Here is a 26,190-nt window from a genome sequence, read left to right as displayed (position 1 = left end):
CCTCCCTGTTTTGCCGTGCTTTCTGCAATCATATGCTTTTAATGTCTCTCTGAGATGGGGAACCGAAACACACCCCGTGTTTGCTGACCCAGGCCCACCTCAGTTATGAGCACACCTACTTAATGGTGTGAAGATATACGTAGATGGAAAACAGAGTTTCAGCAAGTATTAGTTACTACCTATAGAAGTGAGTCATATTGCATTAATTTTCATGTGGAACTAACGCAAGCCAAAAAACCCCCCCATCTTCCAGAGCTCTGTTTGGCAGAGGGGAAGCTTTCCTGCTGGGGCCGGGGAGGGAGCAGGGCTCCTGCCAGCTTTCAGATGCAGGACGTGAACTTCTCTCTGCTGCAGTGGGGGCCAGATCCTGCATCCTAAATCCCAGCAAGCGCCAGCTTTATTTAAACACAAACAGAGCACAGTATCTCTCTGAGCAGTGGCGAAGAAGAGCAGAGGGAAATGCAGTTTCACAGTAAAATTATTGTGCGCAATATTAAAGTGAAAGGTTTTGATTATGCCTAGAAAGTACTTTTCTTTTTTAATGTAGCCAGATTATCACCCAGTGTGCTGGATTTACACTGCATTAGCAATCGTCAAGATTAGAGCAGAATCCCCGGATAACACCAGCAACAAAAGACGTCAGTTTATGACATAATAGCAATGATAATGCAACAATGATCATAGTCAAGAGAAGAAGGGTGCAGTGGAGGGTGGGTTGGATCTCTTGGCTCTGGAGAGAGAAGCTGCCTGCATTGGAGTGGCTTTGATTAAAAATCCCTCTGCTGTGTCCAGAAGGATGATTTTATACTTTATTCCTGACAGAGAGGAAAAGCAATAGTCCAGCACAGGCCTGGAAAAGTTGGTGCATGAAACAACCAGCACCTAGAGGGGCAAGGTAGGAGATGCAACCTGTCCCTTGACCCTGCTAAGTGTGCAGGTCCCAAAAGCCCCCTGGACCTCTCAAGAGAAGGTGCACGTCAAAGGTGGTATTTCTGTGCCTGCAGCTATTGGGAGTGACGAGAGCAGGGCTGTGGTGGTGCCACGCTGGGGAACTAGCCACATCCTGGCAGCTGGCCTGGCCCCGGGGGATTAGAGCCCAGCACCTTCCCAGCTCACACGGTGCCACATGCTGCAGCCTGGCCCACGAGGCTCCTCTTGTTTTTTCCACCTGCCCTGTTCTCAGTCAAGTGGTTGTTACCACAGCAGGAGGCTTGGGCAGGGACCCCACTGCACACATAATGTGGGAGCCCAGGAGATGCTGGGGGACTCAGTGTCCCCTCTGTCCCCTTGGCAAAGCCACCACCTTCCAGCACCTGTCGTCTCAGGGTACCTCCTGGGGGACGTAGCTCTTTTTGGGGGAATCAGGAACCACTCCAGTATCCTCACTTCCCTCAATTTTTGAGTGTTTTTCTTCCAGACCCGCCCTCTCCATCACGTCTTCCTTTGACTGAAGCATCGGTCCTGCTCCTTAGGGTCCATCAGCACATTCCTGAGGACCAGCTTGGGAGGTATGCTCTGTGTGGTGTGTCACGAATGATGACATGGGCTGCGGGTGAACAGCGGTCTCCTGCAGTTCCCTGTTTATTTACGGGCATGCTGCAGATGCACATTGATTTCACCGGCTCATTCCCATTTAGAGCTGGAGTGCTCAAATGACTTACATCAAGGTTGACTAAGCATTTCTATTATCAGCTGCCTTCTTAATCACTCATAACTCTTATGGTCTAGGAGTGTGAAGTTCTCCAGATCTGGTCTCCATCCAAGGAAGCGGCAGTTGCTTTGACTGTGCTGTGTTTGAGCAAAAAGGGTGCAGGTGTTTATGAGGTTAAGCACCCAGCCACAGAACCGTTATTCCATTATAAGCCAAAACTCTATCTTTGTGGAAAATTAAATAAAAACCCCCACAACATAGAACAGGCAGTAGGAATCTCTTTGGGCCAGACTGATGGAACAGGTTTCAATGATCCAGTGAAAATCAATTGCAACAGGGCTGAGTTGTTACAGGTCAAAAAATCGTGCTGAGACGGGCAGCGTTATTGCTGGTGGGCTGCTGCTGCCGCTGCTGCTGCTGCTGCTGCCTGGAGACCTCCCTGCCGACGGGGCTGCATGCAGGGTGAGCGTGCAAGGCGCTGTACGGTCGAGCGCTGCCTCTGGGGGAAGCCATGGGCCTGGCTGGGACCGCTCATGGACACCTCTCAGGGGAGCACAGCTGTAGCCCAGGCACTGGCTGGGAGGTAACTCCTGGAGAGGAGGAGGAAGGGCTCAAGAGCAGCACCAGGGTAGATCAGAGGAATCCAGCAGCTCTTCAGGTACGAGGCAGAAAAACAAAGATACTTATTCATATCCCTGACACTTTGAACTTTACTGGCCGCTCCAGCTGTACCAGACTGCTGTCCTGCAGGTAGTGCCCAGCTGGGAAACTGCTCTCCTCCCCCTTGGCACTGTCATAACAAACACGAAAAGAAGCTGGGTGAGCAATGAAGCCGTGCCATTTTCTGAGTCTGAAAAAGCAAAAGCTATCACTATGTCATTAACTGTTTTGGCCAACAAAACAACAGTAGGGAATTCACAACAACCCACCTGTCTGTATGCAGTACTGGGTGTTTGTAAGGATCATGACCACCACCACATCTGCTTAGCACAATGCCATAACACTGAGGTAGCCACGTTTTGGTTTGGTCGTTCTTTGCTGCATTGCCCTGGCAAGTGGCAGAAGTGGTTTGAGGGGACAGCACTGCTGCTCTGAAAAGTCAATCCTATGAAAGCTGTGACCTTCTCTGGACTTGACAGCTAACTGGAACAAAGTGAACAGTGAGCTCTTCCTGACCAGCCCTCTGTGCAGCTCTACCCCAATGTTACGAAAATATAGCAGTCAGGCTAGAAAGTACTTATAACACTCCTCATGATTCTCCTACACCTGTCCATTACAATGCAGTCTACAATCGCACATCTGCAGTGCTGCAGTCTCTCCCTGGTCGTGCATGAAACTTCAGTGATAACTGGGTAACCTCACTGAAAACAGTGGCCAGTCCCGCCCCCAGCCGGGGGTTTTGGGCTGTCCTAGGGCAGGCTGCCTGTGCTCAGCTCCTGCTGGGTCCCATGGAAAGGTGCACAGCAGCCTGTCAGCACCAGGCACTTAAGAAACTGTGAAAGAAGGTCACAAATTTTATAACCGCTCAGTGTTGTGTAGTAGCACCTTGTGAACAACCTCACCCTGGCACGGGGGTATGTGCACATGCATGTGTGCTAGTCTGCTCAGCAAGGTGCAAGCATGCTGCGTTCTCGGTCAGGAGCCACTTTGGGTCCAGGAGCAGCTCTGTCCAAGCTGGGAGCCTTGAGGGTGACCAAGACATGAGGCTGCATGCTCCAGCACAGCTCCACATTGCCAGGATGGAACCGGCTGCCAGCCAAAGCCAACCCACATATTTCCCTGCTTGTCTGTGTAGACACACACTTAACAACCATTACTGCTTCCCAGAGCAAGTTTCTAGGCTTCATTATATTTTCACTTATCTTGCAAGGGATACAGCAGGCGCTCTGATAGATGAAAAGAAAGGGCTGCTCTATTTGCAGAGGATTTATGTGGCAGTCTTCTCTCAGCCCAGGAAATCCTTCGTGCTGTTCCGCACAGTTAGCATCCCTAGCCAGTGGCAGACAGGGTGCACTGGACCTGGGGAGCCGGTGGATAAGCGCACCACTGCTGTCCCTGTGCTTTCACGAGCAGCATTCCCCTATGGCTGTGGCAGTTAGCCAGCTGAATCTGAATGCTACTGAAAGAAAGACTCTGTGCTGATTTGTTGCCGCTGTTGCTCCAGTGACCTGAGCTACCCTTCACAACTGGGGTGGCTCCAGGAAACCATTGCATCAGGAGCCCTTGGTGCATTGCCATCCATGCCCATGAGCGTGGCCACTGCACGATCCCTGCATGCCCCAGTCCCTCACCCACTGTGCATGCTGAAGGCTGCAGGGTCTGTTGGTGGGGTCATGGTGCCTGATGGGGACACCACTGCTGTGGAGGCACAATCAGCCTTGGGCTAGAGGCTGCACATGAGAAGGCAGCAGCCAGTGCAAAACACGGTGCCTGGCATCCTGAGGCTGTGGTGGGGAGTAGGCAGGGGCTGTACGGAAGGTGCTGCCAAATGAGGCCATTGAAGCAAAGGGCGTGAATGAGTCTAGTAGACAGACAGACATTTTGAGGAGGGGGAAGGCAGAGCGGGGAGCACAGGAGAGCAGGAGAAAGGGAGAGCACAGTGCTGCAGCCAAGAGGGACCCTCCAGGACACACAGGCATGGTGGCAGTGCTCCCTTTCCCCTCACCCCACACCTTCTCCCAGTGCCCTAACTTTAAGACCCTCAAAAGAGGGGACCAAGGTGTCGTGGCCCCTTCTTTGTTTTTAATTACTTCCCATTTTAATCTTGATTTGCACGATCTCTCAGAACTGGGCCAGGGACTCTACAAAGCCCTTGTCAGCAACTCCCCCAATAATAAACAGGAAAAGGCTTAAGGGGCAAATCAGTTGCATGTTAATGAGACTGTTTGCTGGAGTCAAGAGAGAAAACAGCAAACAAACAAATGGACTGAATTCCAGCGGCAGCTGTTTGCTCCTTAATCTCGGCTCGTCAGAGCTGCCCTTTGATGGGACACAATCTACACAAACGATTGTGCTAAATCTTCTAATCTACGTCCTCATTATTACATCCCTTCTTACGCATGTAAATCAGGGACAAACTCATTTTAATATGTAGATAGATTATGGAAGGGAAGGGGAGGGGATTGGAAGGGAAAGGAGCTGCTGGTGGTGTCTGTGCCTGCGCCTGCTGGGTTTGGAGGAGTGTTAATGAGGAGCATGGGAGGGGGAGCTGTCTGCATAGACCCTCAGGCTACCAGGAGGAGGAAGAGGAGGACCTGTTGTCAGGGCAAAAGAGAGGGTATAAAGGGGCAAGGACACTGGCACTGTGAGCTGGAGAAGACACGGGCATGGGGCAGCATTGGCAAGATGATGTGATGGGGCAGTGAGGACCTCACCCTGACATCCTCCCAAGCTCTCTGCCCATGCACTCAGCCCTCAGGGCTTTGTCGAGGTGGGTTGCTGGAGGAGGGCTTGGTGGTGTACAGGAGGGCTTAGTGGTGGTGCCTAGCGAGAGGTGACAGGGACACAGTGCAGGGGCATGCTAGGGCCCTGGTGTTGTCCCTGGGTGCCTTGCTTGCAGTGCATGGCCTCCTTGCAGCACACCACTGTGATTTCCCACCCCTCCTCAATCTGCCCACTCCTGGCACTGTTAGTCAGTTGACTGAGGATCAGACTAACCAGCTTCACCCAGCTGGTTGGAGCAGCAGGCTAACACCTCAGGCTGCAGAGTCCAAGGGTGCAGCCTACGCTGCCTTCAAACAAATATCATAAGAGCTATGGTTATGATCTTCAATAATGTTCGAAATAGTTGCTTTTACAACAAACACAACTGTGGAAAAAGAGCTCTCCTGCATTTCCCTGCCTCTGGCATCTTCTAATTCAATTGCCAACTAGAAACCTGCAACATGCTGCTTAAGTTTCTTCTTCCATGGGAAGGTGGTAGAACAGTAAGGTCGTGGAGCATCAGCTTTATTTAGCTGAGCCACCTTGTCCTCCTGTGCTCCAGGAGGGGCAGCCTCCTGGCAAAACAGGAAAAAATATTTTAAAATCAACCTAGTTAGTTCACAAATTCCCCATTGACCTCACACCTGTGAAGAAAGGATACCAAAGATAAGCAGTAGGTTGGAGCACAAAAGGTGAGTATAGAAGAACAGCAGAAGCATGCAAGAACATAATCAAGAAGACCAAGCATAAAATAAGTTTGCAAGTAGCAGGATAATCAAAGGGAACAAGAAATCATTCTGTAAATTCATTAGTAGCAAGAGGAAGACTAAGCAAAATATTGGATCGCTGCTTAACAGGGAGTGAAAATTATTGATAGAGGATAATATTAAAGAAACTAATAGCAGTGATAAAGAGGAAAGGTCTTGGCATAAAGTAAGGAAAGAGTATGGTAGAGTTAGATGCATTCAGATTTATTTGGTGTAATGAGCTTCATTGTAGGCACTTAGAGATTTGGCTACAGCAGTTTCAGAGTCAGTAGTGGCTGTCTTCCAGAACCTGTAGAGATGTGGTGGAGTACAGGAAAACCACGGGTGTGACTCTTTAAGAAGTGAAGGAAAGGCCCATGGGTAATTATGGACCAATCAGCTTAATTCCAATTCCCACTAAAATTCTGGAATAAATCATAGAATCATAGAATCATAGAATAGTTAGGGTTGGAAAGGACCTTAAGATCATGTAGTTCAACTCCCCTGCCATGGGCAAGGACACCTCACACCAAACCATGTTGCCCAAGGCTCTGTCCAACCTGGTCTTGAACACCGCCAGGGATGGAGCATTCACAACTTCCTTGGGCAACCCATTCCAGTGCCTCACCACCCTCACTGTAAAGAACTTCTTCCTTATATCTAATCTAAACTTCCCCTGTTTAAGTTTGAAGACATTACCCCTTGTCCTACCACTACAGTCCCTAAGGAAGAGTTCCTCCCCAGCACCCTTGTAGGCCCCCTTCAAATACTGGAAGGCTGCTCTGAGGTCTCCACGCAGCCTTCTCTTCTCCACGCTGAACAGCCCCAACTTTCTCAGCCTGTCTTCATACAGGAGGTGCTCCAGCACCCTTATCATCCTCGTGGCCCTCCTCTGGACTTGCTCCAACAGCTCCATGTCCTTTTTATGTTGAGGACACCAGAACTGTACACAATACTCCAAGTGAGGTCTCATGAGAGCAGAGTAGAGGGGCAGGATCACCTCCTTTGACCTGCTGGTCACACTTCTTTTGATGCAGCCCAGGATACATCAAGCTATCTCTAAATATCAAAGGCAAAATGAGACAAACAATTTCATTCAGTGTGGATTTGTCAAGGATCGGTCCCTTCCAGTCACTCTCATTTCTTACTGTCGCAGCACAACAGGTCTTGTAGATAAAGAAGGAGCAGAAAACACATATCTTTACATCAACAAGCTGTTCAGCCTCCATTTCAAAAGTCATCTTTGTAAGTAAACTAGGGAAATATAAATTAGCAGAAACTACTGTTAGATAGATAAAAATTAGTTGAAAAACTGTGTTCAGTGAATAGTCCTTGGTGGTTTACTATCAAAATAAAGGATGTATTGAGAATAACTTCACAAAGATCTATTCTGGGTCTGTTTCTGCTCACTGATTTAATTAACAACATGGATGACAAAGAGAGAGTGAGCACATCAGGAAGACATAGACCTGAAAGACACTTTAAGGACACTGGAGGACAGGCTTAGCATTCAAAATTATCTTGGCAAATTGGGAAAGTGGTTGAAAAAACATGGATGAAAGTCAGTAAGAAACCATGCAAAAATGTCAGTGATGCAGGAAAAAAAATGAAATGCATAAACAGGGGGTGGAAAACAACTTGTTAGGCATCAATTCTTCCAAAAAAGCACTAGGGATTAGAATGAGTTATAAGTCCTGTAAAATAGTATGCTCTTGCAAAAAAAGCAAATCTCATACTGTAAGGGATAAATAAGACTACAGCTGTCAAGACCTCTGGAAATCATCTTTCCTTCTAATCAGCATCAGTGAGACTTCCGTTGGTGTTTTGAGCCCATTTTTGGCATTACCTTTCAATGTGGATGCATTGGAGGGTGTCTGAAGCAGGGCAATGAGAATGATCACGTATCTGAGACACGTGTCTTGCAACATGTCACATATCTGAGACGTGTCTTGCATATGTCTTGCAAGGAAAAACTGAAAGAAGTGGTGTTGTGTGACCTGAAGAAGGAAGACTGAGAGAGGTTAAAGGGAAAAATCTGTCCTCTGTGCCCATGGCAGGCGGGTAAGTCCAGAGGAAATCGTAGTAAGAAAGATCTGTGTCAGACATTAGGAACAAAATTAAGGAAAAGGGCAGGGGGTGGAAACTGCAAGGGAGCCACTGAAATAGATTAAGTAGGTACTTGTCCATCTGTCAAGAATGAGACAGGTATAGCCTGTCATGTCATGAGGCAGAGAGGAGGAAGAGATGGTCTCTCCAGGTCCCTTCCAGATCTAGTTTTCTAGAGTCCATCTCTTAATTTCTGACATCCACCCTCTAATGTTCAGCAATATTGGAGATGGAAGCACACAGAGAGGGATGAGGCATGAGAAAGTGCCATGGGTTCACTGAACACATCATTGTTCTCCTCACTCACATCCCAGCATATTGCTTACTAATGAAAAATGATGACATGATGGAGACCTGAGAGATGGCTGAACCTTTGAGATGGACAAAGTGTTGGCCTCCTTCTGAGATTTGGCTAAAGGACAAGCCACCCAGATCACTACCATGCCAACCCATGACTGACTGAGCATTGCTGCAAGAGTTAAAAGAGTACTGTGAGCATCTGCCTCCCTATCACCATCAGATAACCAACCTGACTGCTGGTACTGCTTCTCTCTGCTAGGAAATCTAAATCAAGTGATGGCTTGAAAATTTACTATAAACTGCCTATATACCTTAATAGAAATATCTATTTCTGCAACATTTCCTTGGGGAAGTCTTCGGAGGCTGGAAATGTATCAGGGTGGAATGAGTACCCACCTCAAATAATGGAGTTCCAATCAAAGACTGGAAATTTTTTCCTTGCGCCTTTCTCTCCATTCCCAGTTATTGCCAGTCTGTATGTTCATTCTTTGTCACCTTCTTTCCTTGGCCGCACGCGTTCCTGTTCACAGAACAGAATCATAGAATCATAGGATCACTTAGGTTTGAAAAGACCTTTAAGATCATAGAGCCTAACTGTAAACCTAACACTGCCAAGTCCACCACTAAACCATGACCCTAAGTGTCACATCTATGTGTCTTTTAAATACCTCCAGGTATGGTGACTCAAGCACTTCCCCAGGCAGCCTGTTCCAATGCTTGACGACCCTTTTAGTGAAGAAATTTTTCCCAATGTCCAATCTAAACCTACCCTGGAGCAACTTGAGGTCATGTCCTCTTCTTCTATTGCTTGTCTCTTGGGAGAAGAGATTGACACCCTCCTTGCTACAACCTCGTTTCAGGTAGTAGTAGAGAACGATGACGTCTCCCCTAAGCCTCCCTTCCTCCAAACTAAACAATCCCAGTTCCCTCAGCCATTCCTCGTAAGACTTGTTCTCCAGACCCTTCACCAGCTTCGTTGCTGTTTTCTGGACTCGCTCCAGCACCTCAATGTCTTTAGTGTAGTGGGGGGCGCAGAACTGAACACAGTATTCAGGGAGTGGACTCACCAGTGCAAAGTACAGGGGAATGATCACTTCCCTAGTCCTGCTGGCCATGCTACTTCTGATACAGGCCAGGATGCTTGTGTCACACCCTTGTATCACACTTGATATTCTGCACACCCCTGCCTGTCTGAGAAGCACAAAGCCTTTCATTCTTTCTTTTGACATGAGAGAGAGACCACAAGAAGATCATAGTCCCATGGCCAGATGGGCCTTGGACTTAAGGTCACTATACGTGGGATTCAAGGTGGATGCATTCCGAGGCTCCACACTTTTTTAGACTAGGAGCAGCTTGTATGTCTGAGTCTGCGTTTCCATCATGGCCCACCTGCTCCTTTGGGAAAATGCAGTTGACTAAGTCCATGATGAAGTGAGGGAAACTGGAGATGAAACAGAGATGAATGCCAAGGAGGCTTGGCTGCTGAATAAGTTTGCAAAGGAAATACGCTACTCCAAACTGGCTAAGTTTAGGACACACAGCAATGCTCCCTTTCTTGAGAAACTTTTCCACTGTAACAGAAAAGAAGGCTTAATATTGTGAAGTATGATTAAGTGAAACAAAACAATGCAATAGTCCCTTCTTACCAGTCTATATTAAGAGTTACCAACATAGTTTAATGGTCATAAGGACAAATGGATTGAGTCACCAGGACCTGTATGAGCCAAGCATGAAGGATGCAAGGGGTCAGCAGCATTGCACAGCTCCTGTGTCTGGCACTGGTGACTGGCACTGGTGGCTACCACTGGTAAGAGGGCAAGTGAAAACATCTAATCTATTAAATGTTCTCCATGACAGAGCTCCCACAATCTTACCAGTTACTCTGGGGAAATGTCTACAGTCTAATGTCATCCAGCCTCTCTCAGTGTTCACCTTTATCCTGTGTGTAGGTGATCTGTGATCTGCATTTCACTTAGTGACTACCGCTCCTGTTCCTGGTGCTATCCCACATCTTCAGTTTTCCTCATCAGATTTTGCACCTTTCTGGTAGTTGAGGGATTACTACTTCCCTCCCCTTAGTTGTGACTTAAGCAAGGCAGGCATATCTATACACGGCTCACAGACCAAACCCACAAATTCCCAGTCATTTTCTTTCCTCTTCTCCAGACTGTTCGGTTCATCAGTATTTCCTTAAAAAACAGATGTGCAAAATTGCACAGAAAATTTGAGTCTTAACATTTCTACAATATAGTGTTAACAGGCTGTTCCACCATGTCATGTTTCAGAACATGGGGCTGTCTCAATCCTTTTTAGAGCTTTGTAATATTGCAAATATATGCTGTGATCACACCAAACTATTATTTCCAGCTGTTCTCACTATCTGGCTGTCTGTCTCTCAGGCATGTTTTTGGGTATGGGATTTTCCCCCCATGACAGTTTGCTGAGTTGGCTCCCACCTACATTCTCTTTGCTGCAGCATTCTGGTTCTTTCCCCCTGATAGGCACAATTCTTTCAACTCAGCGTAATCTGCAAATGGCATGAAGACACAGCTTGGTTTGCTTTCTCTGTTGTTCATGAAGACTTGAAGAAGAGCAGATTTAAACTCTCATTGCTGGAGAACTTCTGTCTCAGCCTGACAGTTACACTGAGAGCCTAATATTTACAGTCATCTGGCTGACTTCTCATTCTCATTGATAACTCCTATGTGAAAATTCACAATAATTTTCACAGTGGCAATTTCTCATTTTGCTAATTAGAACCTCAAGAACAGACCTGAAAAGGGAACGTTTTAATCAACAAAATAAACCACAGCGGTAACAAAGCCCAGTGTATTTCTGACACTGGGCAAGAAGGTCACTTGAACCAGTTTCATTTCATTTGGATCATGTCCTTGGCAATTCAACCTGAATTTATTTTGACAAACAAATCGTGTGAGTAGTTTTCCCACATGCTGAAGGCGCCTGTGGTGTTCCCTTCCTCCGACAGTTCCATAATGCTAAGACGATTCAGCATGCACAGCAAAATTCCTCCTGTTATGGTAGAGTAATGGAGATCAGATTCTTGCCATAACAATTGAGTCTAGCATTCTTTCCCCCTTTAGAAGATAAATTTATTCATCATGTTTAGCAGAAGGTGTTCCTGCCTGTGGCAAGGAGGTTGGAACTATATGATCTTTAAGGTCCCTTCCAACCCAAACCACTCTATGATTCTATGCTCCTTTCTTCAGCACCTAGCTCTGTGGCATCCAAATGTAGCAGAAAAATAATGCAACCACAGCCCAGAACAAAAACTCCTTTTTAATCTTTGCCCTTGTTCTGAGACAGAGGAATATGCATTTGTGCTGTTCCATTACTTCAAAAGCAGAATAATACCATATCTCCCCCAGAGTAGGATCCATCACACCTTAATTCAGATGCCTACGCCTGAGCTAGCAGGGGCTACTTTTCTAGTCAATATTAAAATTGTCAACAAAGACAATGGAGATGCAGTTTCTCTAATCCAATGTGGACAACTGTTTTAAGATAAGATCAGCTGTGCCCTAGGCTTTATTGAGCCTATTGACCAGAGCCCTGTGGCTAGAATGGGAATGTGCGCAATGTAGACTCCCTGTGCTGTAGGTGCTCACACTGGTTCTAATGAATTGCATTGCCGCGTTGTGTTCGCTCTCTCGGTGTTATTTGATTTCAGATGTCCGTTCACTCATTCTGATAATTCCCATATAGACGACAATAAGCAGGAATTTGGGGGAAGTTTTTTCTACTGCTGCTAGCACAATGCTTTAGTCCAGATCCTCCGTGATGCTTGGCTATTGCCTTTGATCATGAAAGTTCTCTTTGAATGCTACCTACATAATTTTGTCCTGATTCACAAAATCAGGGTTCAGGACAAGCAATGAGGGATTAGAACATGTCTATCAAAGAGCACAGAGGCATTTTTGAGGAGCGAGAAATAGTCCCACGGGTTAAGATCGGGCCTACATCAGGTACTAGGCTTGGCAGCTGGCTGGTGTTCATCCACCCAGTTGTCCTGGTGGTGGGTGCCTAGCTGTTGAGAGATTCTAATTTTGCGAGATAGCAGGTCACAGGGAAATGGCAGACAGTCATTTCCAGACAGTCATTTCCAGACAGTCACAGACTTTTGAAGCCTGTGACTGAGCCAAGCCTGCTCTGTCCCTCGCTCTAGCTCAGGGCACCCAGCTCCCCTGAGCAGGCTGAGCTGGGGGCTCACTCCCTGGGAAAGACCATCTTCACCATCACCCAGGGCCTTTCCCTGGGCTGCTTGGCTCCACCTGGGATAACTGAGATGGGGTAGCTCCTACACTGCTGCCCCAGCCCCACAGATGGGTCAGTGCAGCGCTGGGGTATCACACTGCAAAAAGTGGTGGTGCACAGGTCTGAATTAGAAACAACCTCTTCCTGTGAGACAAGAGGCATCTTCAGATGCCGACTTCACCAGTGTCTTCAGCCTTGGGAGAAATTATGTTCAATACAGGTTAGTCCCTCGGGTCAAGTGAGACACCTCAGGCTTGATGGCCTTTGGTATGTGTGTTAATATCCAGCACACAATGCCCAAATATCCCCAGCATCCCCCCTCACACCTGAGTCCTCCCAGGGAGCAAGGGCAGCTTTTGGAGACTCCTCGTTAGGTCAGCAGCCTCAGGAGCCGAAATCTCCCTTCCCCCTCTCTGTACACAACTGTTCTTCATTTACACAAATTATCTCTATTCAATTATCTGTCCAGATGTCCGAATTGTGCCATCAATGATCTGTGAATGAATTAAAAATGGAATATAATTTAATAATAACTGATTAGAAGGAGATTAGTTGTTATATAAAAAGGAAAAACCAAGAGATAGCTAGTTGCCCTTAATCCGAGCCAATCCACAGTAATTATAGAAATACAGTCTAGCTTGCTCGCCTTCCCCATTTCTCTTCTTCTCCCCCCCCTTCCCCTTTTATCTCTTTCTCCTTTTCCCTTTTTTCTCCCACCGTTCTTTCCTCTCTCTCCTTGCCCTTTCTCTTCTTTCTTTTTGTTTCCTGGTCTCCATGCCTCCTGTGCCTTCTCTCCACTTTCTCCTCCTGTGTCAACAGAGTCAATGCCTCCCCGGCTGCTGGTACACCCGTGTAGCTGGGAATGTCCTGGCAGGTCTGACCAGCAAGAGCTTTTGGCTGCATTAACACCCTGTCTTTCAGGCCATGTTAATGATGGTGTCTTTATACTCTCACTTTTCTGTTGAACATTTCAGGAATTGCTGCCTTTTCCCTGGATTCCTAAGCCAGGCTCTTTTTGGGTTTCCCCCTCTGTGTCTTTCGGAGTTGTGCAGAGCAATTTCCGCATTGTGCTGGGTGTAATAAAATCATAAGCAGCACAGAGGCTCTGGTTTCTCCTCTTGCACCAGGAAGAACCAGTGGCAGGTCGCTGAGCCCCCACACTTCTCTCGCTAGAGAAGCACACACAGACTTTTCCAGGAAACTTGTCATGGATTTACTTTTTCAGTGATATTTCCTCCTCTCCCAAGCGTACAGCCACAATACTCCAGAGCCAGGCTGAGAGTGCCAGCACTGGGTATTGGAGGCATTAAAAATGGAGAGAAAAATAGAGCACCCTGATACCTGAATGCTCCATGGGGGTCCCCCACCTAGTCTAACAGAGCTCCCTTCCTCCTTCCCTCCCTCCTAGCTGTCACCCACCTTTGTCAGCTGGGACTCCTGTTGCAAGCCTCCGTCACTCGCTGTGATTTGCAATAGCATGAAGCTGAATAACTACAAACTATTATTAATTTATTTTTACTCCTCCTGCAAATTAGAACAAGGAAAGGAAACAATTTGCTCATGTTCTCTGCCAAGCTGGAGTGGACTGTTTATTTCAGGTAATTTCATAACTTGATTTGGAAACTATCAGTTCACCTTAGTCAGATTTATCCTCCAGTTCAGCCTGGAGCTTGTCAGATATGGGCAGTTATGATTAGGGATATAGCTTAGAGAAACTTCTTTTACAAGAAAATGAAGCTGAAAACCCAAACATATTGACTGCCATAGACTCATGTACCTGTACTAAGGTACCTGACATTTAAAACCCTCAATGTCTTGGCTTAATATGTGAATGCTGTCTTCCCTGACACCCCATTTGAGGTGAAAGCTCTGCTCCCTCTTCAGACTTCACCCTTAAGATCACTGCTCACAGCAGCAGGTCCACCTTTCCCTTTTCTAAGCACTAAGCCATCTGCAGTCTGTATCCCTTCCCCCAAAACCAGTTCACAAAAGGCTACTCCATCTCTTAGGGACAACTGCAGTATTTGGAAAGTCAACTGAACCAGGTCCTGGGTTCCTCCAACAGTTCCCAAGCTGTGTCTGTACTAAGATCTATTCTGTATTGTTGCCATTGGTGAGATCTGATCAGGCACTGGCACAGGAATTCAAGTCTGAGATCTCAGCTTTGCTGCGGAGAAGTCTGAGTTAACAGGGAGGGGAGAAGGACCAAGCATGACTCAGGCTCCATACAGCAGTGTTGTACATGGAAGTATTACTCACGAACATCTACTTGAAGTATCTTATCTAGACTTTCATGTTGCGTTCATTTATATGGTATCTGAGCACCCTATGAATGTAATTCAGTATGAATCATTTGATATAAATAACACTTTGTATGTTAGTACTTTTGTTATCTTCTACACTGCTTAGTCGAAGAAAACTTTAAGGAGGAGGTTCTTTTAGTGGTGGCATGGTGATCAGTTCTCTGCCTTTTTAATTATTGCAGACTTCCTCAGCTTAGGTAAAGACTGTGCTACCCACTTTAAAGTTGCTGATACATTTTGAGGTATCCAGCCTGGCTCTGTGCAGCTCAACAGCATAACCCCTTTTGGCTCTATTGAGGAGGAGCAGATATCTGAGAGACCAAAGGTCTAAAGCCCAGAGAGAAAATTTAATATATGGTTTAATGGGCTGCAGATCATTTTGGTGAGGTCACTGACTGACGTTAGGATGGCGGTGGCTATTTTACCCTTTCATGTACCTTTTATTTCTTTAAAACGGAAGAGTACTTCTAGACATAAAAGAATACTACAGTTAGGAACAAGAACCAGTAAATATTTCACAAAATTAATTTTGAGAATGTCAGCATCAAAACCCACAACCATTTAGAAAGTAATAGAAATTAATTACTACAAAATGAGTGAAGTTTTGAATACCCTGTTATTCATCCCTTTTCATTAGCACAAATGTAAATGTGAAGAAAATTGATTTCATCATTCCAGTAACACGCATCTGGGTCAATTATCTTGTTTTTCCTGTGGAAAGCCCACTCTGCCCTTCAAAAATACTTACAAAGGTTTATTCTGGTGGCATAGGCTGTGTAAGTGCTGGAAGCACAAGGTCCGTATTTATTCCCTGCTTAGCCTGCAACTCCAGGACGGACTGTCAGCTCCAAACGAAGCTGATCAAGAACTTGTTCAGGTAACATGTCTCCTTTACAGGTCACGGCAAGCAAAATAATTCATTAATTGTAATTACTAAGTTGTTGTCAAAGTTTACAGTGTTGCCTTGCATCTCAGTGTATTTGTGTTTTCACAAAGACCCCTAAGAATCAAGAGATTACAAGAAAATTTCAGCTTTGATTAGGTGTCTCCACTACCACTGCTGCTGAGGGTTTGACAACACCAAATGGAGCCACTCTACTGCTCAAAAAAAGAAGCTTAATGCATTATTTAAAGCCTTCCATAATTTTCAACCTAATATATTTATTTTTTATGGATTTAATTCAAAAACTTCGGGCTCCTGGGCTTTTGCAGTAAGCATTTTTATATTTTGATAATTAAAACGCTAGCTCTCTGTGGCTAGATGATGTGTTCAGCAGACTTTGAAGGATATTATTTACATATGATCTGGCTTTGATAATCTTACTTTTTTGAGTAATAATTTACTCACAAGTAGTTCCATTGGCTTCTGTGAGTATTATTCAGTATGATAATATGAGGAGAGGTAGCAAATCTGCCCTTAGGTTAATGCAAGACATGCCATAGTTACTGAAGGTATATTCATGCTTTATGTTTTGAAAATAGTGTTTTGTTCTGTTTTATAAGCCCACTTCTGAAGCCTACATGAAAGCATTATGCACCTTGGTATTTCTACTGCAGAGATTCAGAGTTAAAGCGATTACTGAAATGTTTCTCTATCGTTAGTTTTCCTAGGTTTAGATTTATGTTAGGGGATGTGTGAAGCATAATCAAACCCTTAACACGTGTTACCTTCCCATTCTCCTTTCTTTTGCATTGTTTCCGTCAGGGTTTTGGTACCTGCTTTTCTAATGGTTATTAACCTCTGGAGGAGCCTCAGCCTGAAGATGGGTTTTTTGATGGTTGTTATAGAGGTTTTCAAGATGTTCATTTACAACAAATCTAAGAACATATTGCAGTGCCCTGAGCAATGTTTATCTTTGCTTTTCAGTGTAGGTTTTGTTAGCAGTCTGAAGATGAAGGGCAGTGTGCTATGGCGTGAGCAGAGGGACCAGGAGCACTGCAGCCCAGTCCTACCCCAACTTTGTTAGAAGACAGTGGCTTTTAGCACACTAAAGCCAGGTGACTTCTCCAGGCCACCCCACGTGAAAACTTCCTCCAGCTGATACTCCTGCAGGCCACCCGGGAGAGGCAGTGGCACCATCCTGCACCAGTGGCTTCGCCCAGCCTCAATCCTGGAGAGCAAACACAACTTTCCTTCCAAGGCCTCCAAACCACCTAGTTCAGTTTGAAGTACCTCCTTGTCTCTTTAACCAATTCCCACCTAACAAACATGCCTATGTCCTGGCTCATTCCCCTGCGCCCCACCTCTGCCTCGCAAACCAAACCTGGGGCATGTGGCTCTGAGCCGGCTTTGCCTGTGCTCCACCAGAGCAGCAGCACTGATAGAGGCTTCCCTCATCCCAGACTGTGAGTCTTCTAGGTTGGGTTGTGAAGAGCCTGGGGAGTGAGACTGTGGCATTTTCAGAAATCCATGCTGACCTGTAGGTGGGATGCTCAGCTTCACACTAGGATGAAGGCAGAGATGTGTTGCTAAAGAGACGCTATTTTCTAACAGAATGGGACATGTCTTCCAAGAAAATGGGATGCATATTGGAAGATATTATGCAAGGATGTAAGACAAGAAAGAGGCCCGGGAGCATTCATAACCCATGGACCTATCCCAAGCAACCCAAAGCTGGGATAGCCAGGAGATATCCCAGCTGCTAACGCAAAGTCTGAAGAAACAAGAGGGCACCCCGGGCTCATTACTCCATCTGAGTTCTTTGGGTCACCAAGGGGGAAGCAGAGGGCTGATGGGACTTCAGTGATTCAAACTGAAGTGGTATAAGTGACATCTTCTGCTAGATGCCTGGGCAGATGGAGCACAACCTTCCTGCGCGCTGTAGGAGCAAACGTACCATGGGGTCACAGTGAGCCTCTAAGGAGCCCTGGCTCAGGAATGTCACCCGTTTACAGCCTCCTGGGGCAGCCCGGATGAGGGATCTTTTGACTCCAACCCTCCACCCTGATTCCTCATGCCAGCACTTTCTGTAGGCTGTGTGGCTTTGGTTAGGCATTTTGTGGCTCTGTCTGCCCTGCAGGTTATTAATTTCTTAGAGGAGGCCCTAACGGCAGGTGGTGCTGAAGACTTGGCACCTCCACTGTAGCCGTTTGGGGCAATTTCCTTGGATTTGCTCTTCTCTGGTGCCATGGACTGGCATCATTTTCCACCCATTAGCAGGTGGAGGGTGCTGGAAGGTGGATCTCATACCACATCATCCTCCCATCCCATTTCATCCACAAGGACACTAGCTTGTGTCTCCTACGACCATTGCACAACAGCAAGTGCAGCAATGGAGGTGGATCAGGACCTTCACATCCAGAGCGCGCTCTGGATCCAGAAGCCCTGTTAAGCGCCGACAGAGTCACTAGTTGTTGAGCTCAGCCTGTGCCGGGGCTGTAAGTCTGTGCTGGAACACGTAGTTTAGAAGGTCTAAGCGGAAAAGACCATTCCTCAGGTAAGCAGTTTTTAGACTGTGGCTGTAAATCAGGTTTTCTCATACTGTGGGAAATTCTATCATTTTGAAGTATTTTCTTTCCATGGAGAATTAACCTTGTAATTTTAAGATGCTGTTTTGTAATTTTGTTTCTTTTCTTTTTGCTACTAGTCTTACAGGTCATCAGCAGCAGCTGACAGCAAGCGCTGCCTGCAGTGTACACACACCTATTGCTGGCAACACACCACGACTGACAACGGAGCCAGTGATTCCTATTTTATATTTTAAAATCGTTAAAGTCATTAGAAACTTCGTGGCACATGAAGTATTTCACACTTCTGGCAGCGTGAAGATTCTCAGCTGTGTCAGAATGAAAGAATCTTCCATCAATTTAGCATTCACTCAGTAACTATATAGCAAATGTACTGAACATTTCAAAAATTAAAATGAAAATAGATTTCAATGATTTTTCATGATATAATGTGATAATAGGACAATAATATAAAATGAAAATCCATAAATTAACATGAGAAAATACATTTCAGAACAAGTTCATAAAACAAACTATTTCAAAATACTTTGCTGTAGGAATTTCTGTAAGCAACTATCTATTTTTCTAGAAACCTCCAAAATATTTCCATCAAAATTGCTTTTTTCCAACAAGAAGCTCTTTTAGAAATGTCTCACCTACTCTACTAATTATCCTCAATGTGAAAGATCCAGGCCTTATATTAATACTTTTATTTAATCAAATTAATTAATTTAATTATGAGTTAGTTAGCTTGACCTTCTGGTGTTGAATCCTGTTATGCCTTTGTCTAATAAATTAAAGAACCTTCCACCCTCTGAAAGTGTCTCTCCTGACTGCTTACAGAGGGTGACGAAGCCTCCTCCTATTTTTCTCCCTAACAAGCTGAAAAGATTGAGCTTCTTCATTCTCGCTGTACGGCAGGTTTTCCAGCTCATGGGCTGTTCCTCAAGCTTTTGTTTGAATAGTTTCCAGTTGTTTGGTGTTATTTTTGGAAAGGCAGACACCAGAAGTGGACACAATATGAATTATTACGGTCTTGGGATGCCAAGACCATCTCATCCTGTTAGGTAATATTTTCTTGCCGATGCATCAAAAAATTGTGTAACTCCAATAGAGCAGATTACATCAAAAATAGACGTTTAGTTTTTATTATGTGCCACATCTCCTTCATCCTCCTCAGAGCCACTGCTTCCCATGACAGCATCGTGTGACCTTCATTTTCTGTTCTGAGATATATGATCTTGCATTTGGCTATATTAAAATCACATATTGTTTAAATGAGCAGAGCCTGCCAAGTGATCCAGATTGCTCAGTATCTGACCCACTCCCATCATTATTTATCACTGCATCAATTTTTATGTTAAGTAGAAATCATTACCAGCATTGATTTTGTATTTTCTTCCAAGTTGCCACAAAGATATTACACAGTATGGACCAAGAACCGATTTCCAGGCAACCCATCTTTGAATCTTCTCTGCCAGCAGAAGATTCCCAGCTGAATTTTTCAGAACCACTAATTAGTCGGCTTTTAATTCATTTAATGTGTGTAATTCCGATTTCACTTCAAGCTATTTTTTTACCTAGAAAGTCACCGGGTGCCAAGCAGAGCACTAACCCGACACCTAAATGCGCCCTGAACACAGCTCCCTCCACCCCGCTTTATTCCTCCCTCTCCTGGAAAACGCTTTGCACTCCAAACCGTGTTCCCCTTTGCACATCTATTCCCCGGGGTTATTGGCATTGTGGATTCCGGCACCTTCACCCCAGGCCGTGCAAGCGGCACCGCAGCAGCCTGGAGCTGGTTCGGCTCCACCGGGGCTCGCCCGGGGGCTGCCCCGCGGGAAGGCGCTCGCCCGGCGCACCGTGCCCCCGAGGAATCGAGGGTCCCCGTGCCCGGAGGTCTCCTCGGCCGCCGTCGGAGCCGCCGCCTGTAATTAGCGGCATTAGCGGAAGGAAAGTTGCCTGCTCTGATCTCCCGTCCCGAGGCCACAAGGTCCCCGGTGCTTCCATCCCTTCCCTTTCCTCACTGCTCCATTGCACGCCGGGCGGGGCAACCGCCCCCTTCTCCTCTCCCGTTCCCTCCCCGCCAACCGGGGAAGGCCGCCACTTGTATTTACCAGCAAATGATTAATTGTTGCTCTGCGCTGGCTGCTAATGCTGCTAATCCGGGCGGCTGCGTGTTCGGCCGCTCGCTCGGTGCCAGGCCCCGCGGGCGGGGGGCGCGCATCGGCGGGGCCGGGGGCTCGGGCCGGGCTGCGCCCCCGCCTGTAATTACTCCCCAGACAAATCTCTGCAAAGCGAGGAGCGGGGAAATCTCTGCCCATATTGCAAGGGGCTGCGGCCCCCACCCGCGGGATAATTTTGAGACTCAAATCCCAGCAAAGACCTGCTACAAATTGCTGCAAATTAAGCTGATTTTGCCCCGAATGAGGGATTTTCTGCTGCAGATCAGCCCTTCCCGGAGCTGATGAGGTGGGGATTAGAGAAGGGACTGAAATCAAAGGGACAGGATGGTGCGGGGCGGGGGGGGGAGCCCGAGAGGGGAGCCCAGCAGTGAAAGTCCTGGAGCATTAACACTTATTGATTTCTACTTTGCTGACATTTTATTCTATTACCAAGTTTCCGATTAGCCTGAACTAGGATCCATGGCAGCCAAGGCAGGGTGTGGGGCCCCGAGGGGCGCCTGCTCTTTGGGTTTGCAACCACCCAGCCCCGCAAGCATCTGCTCTGAGCAAATACCACCTTCCAGGGGCTGCTTGGCTTCTGCCCCTGGGAGGGCTGTGAGGGGAGCTGAGCTTGTGGCCCTGAGAGGGCTGCAGGCTCCTGCTGCTCACCAGAGATGCTGGTGATTTTGAGGGGAGGAAGGGAGCTCTTTCCAAATTCTATCTCTTTATAAACCTCCAAATCTTTAACATTACATGTGATGGGAGTAGCCAGTTCACCCCCTTTTCAACACCCATCTCCCCATCCCTTCCTCTTCCCTCCCTCTGGATCCTCATTTCCATCTGTTTAAACAGCAAAAGCAATGTATGTTGCAGGTATTTCAAATTGCACCGTTAAAGATTTTATGTTGTGGATGTTAAAATTAAAAAGATATATGTGCAAATAGTCACTATGAATTTAATCAATTTGATTTAATACTAATAGGAAGCAGCAAATGGAATTTATGACTCAAAAAGAAGTGAATTTTTTTAAATAAAGTACTTTGTGCAAAGCAGGAAAAAAAAAAAATCCCAATCTGAAGAGTTTATTAGAGTCTAATCCCCCAACAACAACCAAACCCGGGGCTGCCCACCCAATAATCCTGGCTGCCATTAAAATATTAAAGATAAATCTAATCGTCTCTTTATCCAAAATAAGCGACTTTTATGTGGAGAGAAAATGTCTAACCCTTTGGGAAGAGAATTACTCCTAATGCATCAAATGGAATTCAGTCAGAATGGCAAAACTAGGTTTAAAAGCAAATGAGATGGTAATAGAGATAAAGGCCAGTATAACAAATTAAAAACACTCATTTACACAAATTAAAATCCCTCCTAAAAGGGTTCTGAGTAAGGAGGCCACTGGATGGTCTTGGTCCTTCTTGGTACACAGAGGCTTACGCAGGCTCTCTGGACACCAGGGACGGCAGGATGCAACGCTGAGTACCTGCAAGGAGGAAGTTTTGCTCCTGCCCCCCTCCCCGCCCCGGGGTGTTTTTTACCCACATCCTGCCATGGCCCTGTATTGCATCCCCAAACCCATGTGCATCTGAGGTTATACCAGTCTGCATCTGAATAATTGCCTCTGGGTTCAGCATCCCTGCCCCAAGCTGATGCCCTGTGCCCAGGCTGGCTCTATTCCACCCAAAATCTTCAGTTGGGATTCTGGATTCCCCCATGCTCCAGGATTTGTATCACACTGTGGCAGCTCCCAGTGTGACCCTGAGCTCACGCTGTGCATGGCAGGATACCCAGCTTGGGACCTGGGCAATGTCCCTCTATGGGAGCACCCTGTTGAGAAGGAGGGCCCCCAAGGAGCTCACCCAGCTGGCCCCGCTGGGAAAAATCACCTCTGGGACCTGGAAACTCAGTGTTCTGCACTGAGTTCTGCACTCCAGTTCTGCACTGGAAGGAGGAGCTGGGCCAGGGTGGTTATGTTGTGCACAGGAACCCGGACCACAAGTCTGGAAGCTGTTTCCCCTCCTTCCCTGCTACCTGAGCAGCTCAAAAGGAGTGGGACAAGGCAGAGCGGAAACTGTCGCCGCTGCTGGGACACACTGCCTTCCCAAGACCACTGTCTGGACAGACCTAATGTCCTGGCCACAGTGCCCCTTCCCATGGCTTCACACCCAGCACATGGGAAAGCAGCTTACAGGCATGACCCACACATTGGACCCACAAGAGGAGCAGGACCCCACGGTGGAGTCACAGGTGTGGTTAAGGGCAGCACCCTGCCTCCTCACATGTGCTCCCTATGGGCACAGGTTGTGATGAGGAAGGTTGCAGCTGGTCCCACCACCTTGTTAGATCATTGTGAGATTGTCTGTGCACCCCAGCTTTGGAAACACCAACCCCTTTGTGGGTGCACTGGAGTAAAAATCCCACTGGGTACTTCTTCCCAGTGCTACAGCCACAAGTTAAATCCAACCCCCTGCATGCTTCCAGGCAAGATGCTCTTTGCAATGGGTTATAGCCGAGCATATGTGCAAAAACTGGGAAGATGCTGAGCTTCTTCACAACCAACTTCACGAAAGATATCTGGTAAATCCATAAGATCAAGCCTTTACCTGCTCAGACTTCTCCTTCCAGTATGAAAGGCAATCTTTGTTTCCAAACTGAGAGACAGTGAAATTTGAACTGTGCCCTTTAGCAGTATGTGACATGAATAAGAGCAATTCTTTACTGCACTGGAGGCTCAGGCTACTTAGACTCCCTGGCATCATTTTATGTTGACTTTGTAATTTTTATATTATTGATGCTTGGGTTCTGGAGAACAAGACTGCTTCCTCTGGGGAAAAAAAGGACACTCATCTTCCCAAATTGGGTCATCGTACTTCACCCTTGGTAGAAGGCTTCCGTCTCCTGAATGGCAGTGAAATAAGTGATGTTCTTGGCATCTTGACTTCTTGTTCACAGAAACACAGCAATTACAGCTCATAAGGACCTCGCCAAGCCCTCTAGACCTTCCCCCAGCTGTATGTGGGATTCACTATACACAAACCAATCATGTGAGAGGTTTGTGTAACCTGTCCTTAATGTCCTTAACCTACCCAATGAAGTTTCTCCAAGACAGGTATCCTATCCTAATGCCTGTCCTACAGAAGACAGTTATCTTGTCCAAACACTTATTTTTAGAGAGTTTCTCCTACTGTCTTGCTACAGACTAAGCCATCTCCCAGAACTGCCCACTCTATCTACCGTCTTCAGTAGACATAGTGGACAATTTTGGAAGCTCACCACTGCTACATCTTTTTTAAATGTATTTGGAGACTTGATGATACAAAACTAGATCTCCCTGGATTTCCCTCCAAACACACACATACACTTTTCTTTAAACAAGGCAGACTATTCTGCCACCTGATGATGGAAAGGAGATCAAATTGATTTTGCAAACCAAGAAAAGGGAACACCTAATATAGTTAAAAGACAATGCATCAGAAAAAAAATCCTTTGGCATAGTGTACAATTTACCTGTGGTGCTTATATGCTGAAACATTATTTAGAGCTAAGTAGGACAACCTCACCCAAAAATAAGTATTAGAATTAAATGGCTAATGAGGTAGCCAACAGTCACAGTGGATCAAGCAAATCTTTATGTATATTCATGGCAGCTTCATTTAGGATGTCCATCATTACCTTCCTATGCCCCATCTTAGCCCTTCAGCAGGACAAGGATTTTACACAGGGGTTAGGAGGTGCAGCTTGAAGCTACCAGGATAATTCAGAGCAGGCAGAAACAGGGAGGTCTGCTCAGGGCTGCAGTAACTCAGCCAGCAGCTGCCAGCTGAGAGCATTTAGCAATGGGCATGACAGGTGCCATAATCCGCTTGTCATCCTGCACTTTGTATCTCCAGTGATTATTTAGAAATCAATACACTGACATGTAAAGAAAACGATACTTCCAGCAGGACACTGGAATAGACATCAGGAGCTTCTTATATGTGAGTGAAGGCTTTTTTTTAGATAGAACATATCCAACAGACGACGTGAGCTCTGTGGAATCCAAGTTTTCAGGACCTTAAGGAAGCATCACAACATTCTGGCCTGAGCTTCAACATAAAATAGGCTACAAAGCTGCACCAAATAATTTCTGCATCAGGCCAATAGCTTCTGGATGAGTTATAGATCATCTCTTAAAAAGACTTTCAACCTTGATTTGAAGACTTTATGTTACAGAGAGAATCTACAACATCTGTGGGTAGGTAGCCCTAGTCAATCTTTGTGTCTCAGCAGTTTTTATGAATAGAGCAAGTGTTTGTTCTTGTCATATTAGCATTATCATGTGCTATATCCATCTACAGTGCAACATATGGTAGAAGGATAATGTGAAAATGCCTGGTGTCTGTGACTTCAGTAGATCACCAGTGCTCCCCAAAGTTAAAGAACAGAGCTAAAACAAAAACATATGGGGAGAGACTTATATTCAAGGTATTTTTCCCCATATAGGAAAGGAGATAGGCAAGAGCTGCATGGCCACTTCCACTGGGAGAATGGGCAGAGGAGACCAAGACAGGAGAGGCTATACTGGAAGGACCCAAAAGGTCACTGGGTGGGGAGATGGAAGAGCACAGAGGGATCACATCAGTGACCTGCCAGTGTGAATCCACTGGAGTTTGTCTAGACAAAGGGCAAGGCAGCTTTGAACTGGGTACTGAAACAAATGACACATAACACACTTGTGTGATAGAAATGGAGAAGTGACAGTTCTTTGCAGACTGAGGGGGTGATGACAAACGTTGTTTCTACTGGGATTCAGGATGTCCATGGTCACAGAAGGAGGCTGGGAGAAAGTCAAGACTGGATGAAGAACCAAGTCAGCCCAGAATGTGGACCATGGATGAAGGACAGGTTTGCAAACAGAAGTGGGAGAAGCGGAAAGTTCAGCATCAAGGGTAGCGCAGCAGAACAGTGGAAGGAGGCAAATGATGAGCTGGATCAGAAAAAGTGTGAGAGGACCTGAGGTTGCTGATGTTCCCCTCCCCAGGAGGGCATCTGAGCCATTTAGCTAAAGAGAGCTCAAATAAAGCCAGAACTTCTTCTGGTCAAGACAGGTTGAAAATGTTGCCAGAGATGAGCCACAGAGGTATTGAAATATAAATAAGTATTGAAATCCAAGTTCAGTTTCCTAATCACAAATGCTTGCAGAAAGGCAAAGAGGAATGAGAGAAGTCATACTGAAAAGCAGACAGCCAAGCATTGCATTGTGCAGCTCAGAGGCCACAGACTCACAAAGAACTTGGCAGAAGGGCCAGAGCTATCCTCACAGTGTTGGAGGCATGGTCGGGAGAATGGAAGTGTCTCCAGCACCCCCAGGAGAAATGGAGGTGAGGGTATGCAAGGTACCACTGGGTGACATTCCACTGCAAAACCAGCAAGACAGCCCGGTGGGCGGGTGACGAACTGTTTGGAGCAAAGCAATGAAAACACCAAGAAACTCTGGTATGTATCAGCAAGACCCTATGTCTATACCTTTATGGCTTGACAGTGCTCAAAACATTAACTTTGTATGAACTACAGTGCTTCCTTCAAATCACAAGTCAAGGATGCACAAAATGATAGAGGTGACACATGCTGTGGAGTGGACCTCAGGCTGATAAGCTGTGATGGGCTTGTCAGGTTGGGCTCTGTAGCAGTACTGCTTGAGCTAGAAAATGTTGTCATACTCAGATAACCCACACTCCCTTTACCTGTCCTTGGGTGGGGATGCAGAGATAGGTCTGAAATGGAAAGGGGAGGAAGCC

The 26,190-nt window shown here is 46.3% G+C and overlaps 1 protein-coding gene across 2 annotated transcripts in view; it reads left to right on the top strand.

The window, feature by feature from the left end:
- Window positions 1–19,056, top strand: part of LIN52 (lin-52 DREAM MuvB core complex component) — an 81,337-nt gene extending 62,281 nt beyond the window's left edge. The window contains exons 6-7 of one of the 2 annotated variants that reach the window (XR_003990803.1): window positions 16,669–18,238; window positions 18,389–19,056. The gene's annotated coding sequence lies outside the window, so the exon portion shown is untranslated. The remainder of the gene's footprint in view (window positions 1–16,668; window positions 18,239–18,388) is intronic. The other variant, XR_003990802.1, reaches the window with a different exon arrangement.
- The last annotated feature ends 7,134 nt before the right edge of the window (window positions 19,057–26,190 follow it).

This window comes from Strigops habroptila, chromosome 4, assembly GCF_004027225.2.
Source record: "Strigops habroptila isolate Jane chromosome 4, bStrHab1.2.pri, whole genome shotgun sequence".
In the NCBI taxonomy this organism is placed as follows: domain Eukaryota; kingdom Metazoa; phylum Chordata; class Aves; order Psittaciformes; family Psittacidae; genus Strigops; species Strigops habroptila.
Note: the sequence above shows the minus strand (reverse complement) of the source record. Positions and strands in the feature narration are given on the sequence as shown.